Source organism: Balaenoptera physalus, assembly GCF_965194825.1.
Source record: "Balaenoptera physalus genome assembly, chromosome: 11".
Taxonomy (NCBI): Eukaryota; Metazoa; Chordata; class Mammalia; order Artiodactyla; family Balaenopteridae; genus Balaenoptera; species Balaenoptera physalus.
Genome location: NC_138896.1, coordinates 919685 through 927395, shown reverse-complemented (window position 1 = coordinate 927395; position 7711 = coordinate 919685). Strand labels below are relative to the sequence as shown.

General features: G+C 56.0%; 1 long non-coding RNA gene across 1 annotated transcript; it reads left to right on the top strand.

Moving 5' to 3' along the window:
- Positions 1–4751: 4751 nt before the first annotated feature.
- On the top strand, positions 4752–5830 carry LOC309638639. The gene is made up of 2 exons (XR_014251228.1): positions 4752–5215; positions 5357–5830. It is a non-coding gene; the product is annotated as an uncharacterized lncRNA (long non-coding RNA).
- The last annotated feature ends 1881 nt before the right edge of the window (positions 5831–7711 follow it).

Genomic DNA, 7711 nt, shown 5'->3' with positions numbered 1-7711 from the left:
CAATGTTGAATCCGTGTCTCCCGGGCTGCCTCCTTGAAAGTAGAAATGGACAGAAACATCTTTTGTAAGGTCTCATCTCCTGTTGATTTGAAAACTATTGTCGTTGGATTTTACCGCAGGGAATTATTTTTCTAGTCTGGGTTACCCTGAGACAGAGGCTGGGAGAGAGGCTTGTAGGCAGGTGGTTGATTTGGGAAATCATGCTGGGGAGCAGGAAAAGGGAGGAAGGGCAGGGAAGATCCCACAAGCTGCCTTATGGTGGGAGACCGGCCCCCAGAGGCCTCCCCGCATGCCTGGAGAAACGCGTCTTGGAAATGTCTGCCTTTACCCACAAAGGGAGGAGACTTCCTCCGCGGCTGTCTCCCGCTGGTCGGCGGTGGCCCAGTGGGGTCACTTCCTGTGTCGGTGCCCAGAGGTCCCAGCAGGCACCCGAGAGACCTGGCCAAGCTGCCTGTTCAGAGCTGGTGGCAGCAGTGGCTGCAAGGGGAGGTGGGCCAGGGGACTCCAGCGGTGCCCGCCAGTGGGGTTGGATGTTTTACTGGGGCAGAGGGAAACAGACGTCCCATAGGTACCTTTACATGAAAGTACCTTCTTCACTTTTTACCAGATCTCCATTCATGTCGAGACGTGGGTCACGGTGAGAGAGAGCGTCTGCCCTTATGCAGCTGCTCACGGCCCGTCCCGAGGAGTCCATCTGCATCCCGTTTCCAGTGTCCCCCTGCCCTGGAGGGGGCACAGTGGCTCACTGCGAAGAAGGTACATTTATTTATTTATTATTATTATTTATTTTTATTTTTATTTTTTTTTAGAAGGTGCATTTAAACCAGCACAGTTCTGAGGGCCTGTCGGTTTACCAGACCCAGGTCAGTTCAAGCAAATCATGCGTCCTTTTCAGTATTCTCTTCATCTTGTATTATCCTAAAGGGCATCGAAGGATTGGGCACCGGAACTGTGCGGAGGGACTCCTGCGGATGGGAATGTGTTCGGCTGGTTGGACCCACGAGCTTGTAGCAGTGAGGCCTCAGGGCATCCTGACTCGCGGAGGACAATTCACTTTGCCACGGAGACCGGGCGGTTCTCATCCAGACAGCAGCGGGCGCGGGGCTGGGTCGGGGGGCTGCCCTCTCTGCTCGGAGCCCCGTGCGGGGCTGGAGGCCGGGGCCGCTCCCTCCTCTGTCTGCTTAGACGTGCCGGCCAGTGTGGGACGCTGTCTGTCTGCTTGAACACAGTGGATGCTCATGACGGTCTGTGAGGACGGGGCCGGCGGGGGGCCCTGGGGTGTGGCTCTGGCCGAGGCCCCCATCCTTTCTGGCCCCGTAGTCCTGTCCAGTTGCCTCCTCTCTCGGCAGCTGTTTCCTCACTGGGGGAGTAAGTCGTGGGGAGGATTAAACACGAGCCTGCTTGGAGACAGTCAGCTCAGCACGATTGCCCGGTGAGTGACGAGAGTGCGGCGGGTCAGCAGGCAGTGCCGCCCAGGCCCTGGCCGGTTCCTGTGTTTTTCCCCGAGGAGGCTGCGAGTCAGGGAGCTTGACCTGCCCACCCCCGAGACCTTGCGCGAGTTTAGGCCGCTGCCAGGACGTTTACAGGGAGCTTGGCGATGCTTTCTGGGCCAAGGGGCTGCCCAGACTGTCCTCGTGAGCCAAGGACGTGTGCGAGCCCAGGGGCCTTTGGATGCTGACCCTGGCCGGCGTGTGGCGCTCCCGCCTCGCGGCCCCGGGGTGTCCGAGTGGGTTCTGAGGCCAGGCCGTCAGGGACGTGTCCGCCTCTCTCCTCGGGTGCACTGTGGTCCTGCGCGCCCTAGGCCCCCGCGAGGCTGGGGGTCAGAGGCGTGAGGAGGGGCAGGCTTCTGACCTTCCCCCACCGGCTGGACTGAGTCCTTGGGAAAGAGCGACTTCACAGACGCTCTCAGGAGCTCACCACACGCTTAGCCAGGGTGGAAGGAAAGCTCTCCTGCGCCAGGTCTGGGCGCCTCCCGGGTCAAGTTCTCAGCTGACGTGGGTTCACCGTTGCCCTCCGGGCGCTGTGATCTTGTGCGGACGTGCACACCCAGAGGACGTGGCTTGAGAATGCTCGGACGGCAGCACGTGGAGGACAGCAGCATAGAGACCGGGTGCCCGGCGTCCACCGGGAAAGGACCTCTCGATCGGGTGAGTTTTGAGAGGGTTTGGGGAAACTTTGCTACCGCCCTCACCCGCGGGGGCAAATGCAGACCTGGAGTTTTGGAAAAGAACGGGCAGGACGGCGCTTTTCTCCACGGCGGGCGGTGACCAACCCGGTGCCTTTCTGTCTGTTTGGCTGTTTTGGGCCGGGAGGCAGCAGCCAACATGAGCATCTCACTTGCTCCGGCGACACCCCTGTGGGCCCGGACTCAGCGCGTGAGGTGGCCAGCTGCCCAACGTCAAGGGCGGGGTGGGGGGTCTTGGCCCCGGGCTGACCACAGAGACCCCAAGCTTTACACCAACGTCTCCTGCCCGACACCCACCGGGACGCGGCCGGGTCTGTGCACCAGGCGCCAGCATGGGCCCCTCCTGAGCATTTTTACCCATGGTCACTTCACAGCTCCATGCTGCCGCTGGCCTGCGTGTCGGCCAATTGTCAGGGGCAAACGCAAAGCTGAAAGTAAATCAGGCCCCCCAGCGCACAGGGTCCCCCTCTGAGAGCTTCCTGGTCGGCGTGTCACCGGGGCGACGTTCCTGCCTGAGGAGGAGAGGCACGGATATGTGTGTGCACGTGTGTGCACGTATGCATGTGAGTGTACAAGCACATGTGTGTGTATATGTGCGTATGAGCACATGTGCCTTAGATGCGTGTGCACATGAGTGTATGCATGTGTGTACGTGTGTGTATGCACGTAGGTGTGTGAGTGCGTTCATGCATGCATGTGTAGCCATGTGCGTGCGTGTGTGTAGGCGTGCATGCGGGTGAGTGTCTGTACGTGAAGGAGGATTGGAGGGAAGTCCAAGTGCCTGGAAGCGTGCGTGAGGCGTTATTGGAGCCGCCTGACTTCCGGCCACTTTCCTGCCATTGACAGCTGACCCAGTCCCTTAACTAATCTATTTGGAGGTTAGTTCCGTCAACGGTTAAACACAGGGATTGGACTGGATTATCCCAAAGAAGCCTTCGCGATTCCTGGTGGAGAGCAGCTCAGAGCAGCCTCGAGCCGGCCTTGCCTGTGGCTTCTCTCGCGGACGAGCCTTCCTTGGCGTCTGTGCCCTTGAACTTGGGGTGTGTGTGGTTCGCGTGCCAGCCCTTCTTGTAGGTTTGTTCTAATCCTCCATCTGGGCAATGCTGGTTTTGGCTGCATTTCCCAGCTTCCTCCTAAGAGCTGTGATGGGTTTTACCTCCTATCATGTGGCCCCGAGGGCCGTGGTGTCACCCGGTTCACAGGTGAGCTGAGCTATGGGACAGCCCCCGGGACAGGCTGGAGGGCGGGGGGCAGCACCCGCTTGCTGATGCCAACATGACCGCCCTGGGGAGGACCGTGGGCGCCCAGAGCCTGGGCCTCCAGGCCGCCCAGCGAGCGCTCAGCCCTGACTTCGAGCTGCCGAGCTGGGACACTTGTGTCTTCCTGACCGAGGGCTTCTGGGCGGGGGTGCTGGTGGGAGGCTGCCTGCGGAGTGTGAGCTGATGCCTGGCTCCCGTCAGGAAATGGGGACCAGGAGCTGTGCTGCTTGGAGGGTTTGGGGGAGACCAAGGACATGACGAGTGCAGAAGGGCTTGGCAAGTGCGCGGCCAAGGGCATGGTGGCCAGGCTCTGGCCAGACGCACGTGGGCCGCATTGCACTTCGGTCAACTGTGCGTTTCCTCCTTTGCAAGGAATCGGGCTCCAGGCGTGGTGGGAACACCCCTTCCGGTCTGAAGTGCTTTGGGCGCAAGAGCAGAACTAGGGTCAGCCGAGCCGAGGCCAGAGGAGGGGTGAGGGCGAGCTAGGAGGGGTGGCTGGGAATTAACTGGTATTGAGGGATCGGGTATCAGCTGGCGAGGGGATTGTTTTGGTCCCGATAGTGAATTAAGCGGATCACCTTTCTCATCTGTCTTCCAAGGAGTTCTGATGTATTTGGGATCTTGTTTGTAAATTTTAACTCTGCCACCCTGTATAATAAAAGGCAAAGGCAGAGGCTTCTAGGGCTGCGGGATGGCTCTGGACCAGCCCCTGGGGCCTGCAGCTGTGGGAGGCAGACAGGCAGCCTGTAGCCCTCCAGCTGGGTCGTTGAGCTCGGGCGCTGTCCCGCGGGGCGAGTTTGGAGACACAGAAGCTGAAGTTCTAGGTTCCGAGCAGGGCAGCCAGGTCGCGGCAGCTTCACCCTCCTACGGGCGCCCACGAGGCCTCCTCTCTGCTCCATCTCTAAGGGCCCCGGGGGGCAGCGTGGGTGGGCAGCGGGCCATCGGCTGAGACTCGGGTCCCATGAGGCAGAACGCTCGATGAGCGTTTCCAAGCCACCGTGTGACGTCGTCATCATTTCCCCATCTTGCTGACGAGGACCCTGAGGCCAAGAGCCTGGAGCAACTTGCCAGACGCCCGGGTGGCGCCCCGAGGCCTGGCCTCTGACCGGCCCCACCCCACCCTTGGCGTGTGACCTGCTTTCTGGAGGACGGTCTGTCAACAAATCTTAGTCTCTGCTTCAATAAAGGGAGATTTAAGTTTGGGAATGAGAAGAAGAGGGTTAGCTCCGTTGGAACCATCCCCAGTGACAAAAGCCACTTCTTCGGGGGGTGGGATGGGGTGGGGTATGGCAGAAGGGGCAGCAAAAGTCCTGGAGGGGCAACTCAGCAAGAGACCCAACAGAGCAGGAACCGCTGCTTCAGCCGACTCAGTCCGTCTCTTTCTTCCTCCCTCCTCCTCCTCCTCACGGCCAAGCCCCTGGCTCGGTGACTGAGTCACCAGCGAAATGTGACATCAGCTCAGCCCGCCTGCTTGTGACCCTCTGTGCGTCAGGGGTCCTACATCAGGCTCTTTCCAACCCTCGCTCAAACCCCTACACTGAGTATAAACAGAAGTGAAAGTTGTAAATTGGCTGTAAATACATTCCACAGAGAAAAAGTAGCCAAAAATGACAAAGAGTTTATTATTCTTAATATACGAAGAGTTATTGCTAATTAAGAAGAAAAAGATGAACACTCCAATTGTCAAATGGGCGAAGGGCATAAACACATAACACCCCCAGCTAGAATCATCCCTAGAAGAAACACAGAATCAGCCCACTGGCATCTGGAGGTAAGTGGAAGCACAGCCCCGCTCGAGGACACGGCTGTGGAGGCAGGTCTACCTGGACTGAGTTCTGGGGTCGCTGTTTACCGGCTCCTTGACCTTCGGCAAGTGAAGCTCGCTCAGCCTCTGTTCTTCTCTGTGAAACAGGGGCGGCGGTACCTGCCTGCAGACTTATCGTGAGCGTGAAAGAGAGAATTCCGTGAGGAGCTTAGCGCGGTGCTCAGTACACAGCACGCTTTCATCACTGCTAGCGGTACAGGTGCGTTGACAACGAGGCATATTCGTAAGTTCACACCTCACTGAAATCAGCGACGGGCGATGAAAACAGCAGTGGAATATTATTTGTTACCTATCAGGTTGGGAACAAGGTGGAAGGATTTGTGACAGCCCCTGTTGGTGAGGTGCTGAGGCAGTGGGACCCGGCACCCACCCTCCATGGAGCGATTTGGTGGTTTGCTCTAACGCTGGAACCGCAGACAGGTTTTGGCTCTTTCTTCTGCTAGAAATGAACCCCGCGGAGGTAATGGGACCAGTGCACAGTGATGAATGTGTAGGGATATTTATCCTGCCAGTGTTTGTATGAGCAACAATTCAGAAGCAACTATAAATGGATCAAGTTAACATTTTTTTAATAGTAATCTTTTATTTATTTATTTTTATATTTATTTATGGCTGTGTTGGGTCTTCGTTTCTGTGCGAGGGTTTTCTCTAGTTGCGGCGAGCGGGGGCCACTCTTCATCGCGGTGCGCGGGCCTCTCACTATCGCGGCCTCTCTTGTTGCGGAGCACAGGCTCCAGATGCGCAGGCTCAGTAGTTGTGGCTCACGGGCCTAGTTGCTCCGTGGCATATGGGATCTTCCCAGACCAGGGCTCGAACCCGTGTCCCCTGCATTAGCAGGCAGATTCTCAACCATTGCGCCACCAGGGAAGCCCCAATTAACATGTTTTATACCTTAGATTTACACAATGTTATGTGTCAACTCTATCTCAAAATAAAAAAAAATTCAGAAGCAACTTAACCGTCCCTTAGTGAGGTTGATTAATAAATTGCGCTTCCTCCGTACGAGGGAATCCTACACGACCTCTAACAGCATAATGAAGTGTCCTAGCCCTCCACTGGCCATCATGGGTGTAGCTGTCTGACACTGATGGATAAACAAAGTGGGTTGTAAAGTAACATCTTCCTGTGTCTCCATTTGTGTCCATCCACCTGTTAGTTCAGAAACAAGTTTGGAAGGATGCACCCACTTTAAGATGCCGACATTCCTTTCTTCTTGGGAACTAATTTTATGATTTGATTTTTGTGTGTCTATTATCTTTCAATTAGAAAAGAAGAAAGGAATGGATTTTTTTTTTTTTTGTCCTTTAACAGCTTGCTCTATAAACAGAGATCTGCATGTTGATTTTGCTCATGTAAACTGACTAGGAGTTGTGGTCCAAGAACACATCATCCTAGCTTTCTTCCTTTTCTTTTTTCCTTGTTTGTCATTCAGAAGCGTTTCTTCATTCTTTAGTCTATGACTCATGCAGGAAGGCATGAGAACCAGTGTTTGGCAAGATCTTTCCATGCAATGGAGAGAACCTCAGCCTTGGCGCCAGTAAAAGGCAGGCACGTGGGCTTGCCTCTCCACCCTGATAGTGATGCAGTTCTGCAGGGGTGGGGTGAGCTGGAAGGATCCGGCATCAGACATTCGGCTGCTATCACACACAATAGCCCTGGGGCCAATGGCAGCAACAAGACAAACTTAAAACCTCCTTTGCTTGTGCTGCTGAGAATCACTGCTGCAGAAGGGTCCCTGAGGCGTCCGCCGCACTGTTACCCGGCCGGACACTGAGGGGACTCGGAGGGTGCACCGCGTTGGCTCCCATCAATCCTCTCACCCATCTCTTCCCCTCCTGGCTTGAACTTCCCACCGTAAACCGGACGTTCACGGGGCCCCAGTCAGCCTTGTTCTGTGCCGTGTACAATGTTTAGCAACCGTTGCTCCATTTCAGCTGCCCAGAGCCCTGGGGGCAGGCAGGGCAGGAGTCGCCATCATCATTTTGCAAATGAGGAAGGAGCTCAAAGAGATCTGGGGCTTGGCTGGGGACACACAGCACGGCCAGAACTGACTCTGGGTCCTCTGTCCCCACTGGTTTTGTTTTCTTCCCTGTGACTTCACAGCTCTTCAGAAAGCCATTGCCATCATGCTCTGTGGACCACCCGAGATCTGCCCTTCAGTTTCCTGAGTGAGACACACAGTTTTAAACTGTGATCCTGCACGTGCGCACGCGCACACACACACGTACACAGAAACAGAAGTTTCAAGAAGCAAAGCTTAACCTTTCTACCCCGTGTGCTCCATGACTCAGCTGTTTTCTAGTCTTTTCATTCCATTTCATCCTATTCTTTTTCCAAATAGGAAAAAGACTCAGTAACTTGATTTCGTGACCCCTGGGGATGGTCCTCTGGCTGCCCAGCGAGGCAGATTTGGGATTCCTGTGAGCAGCTCCGGAGGGTGGG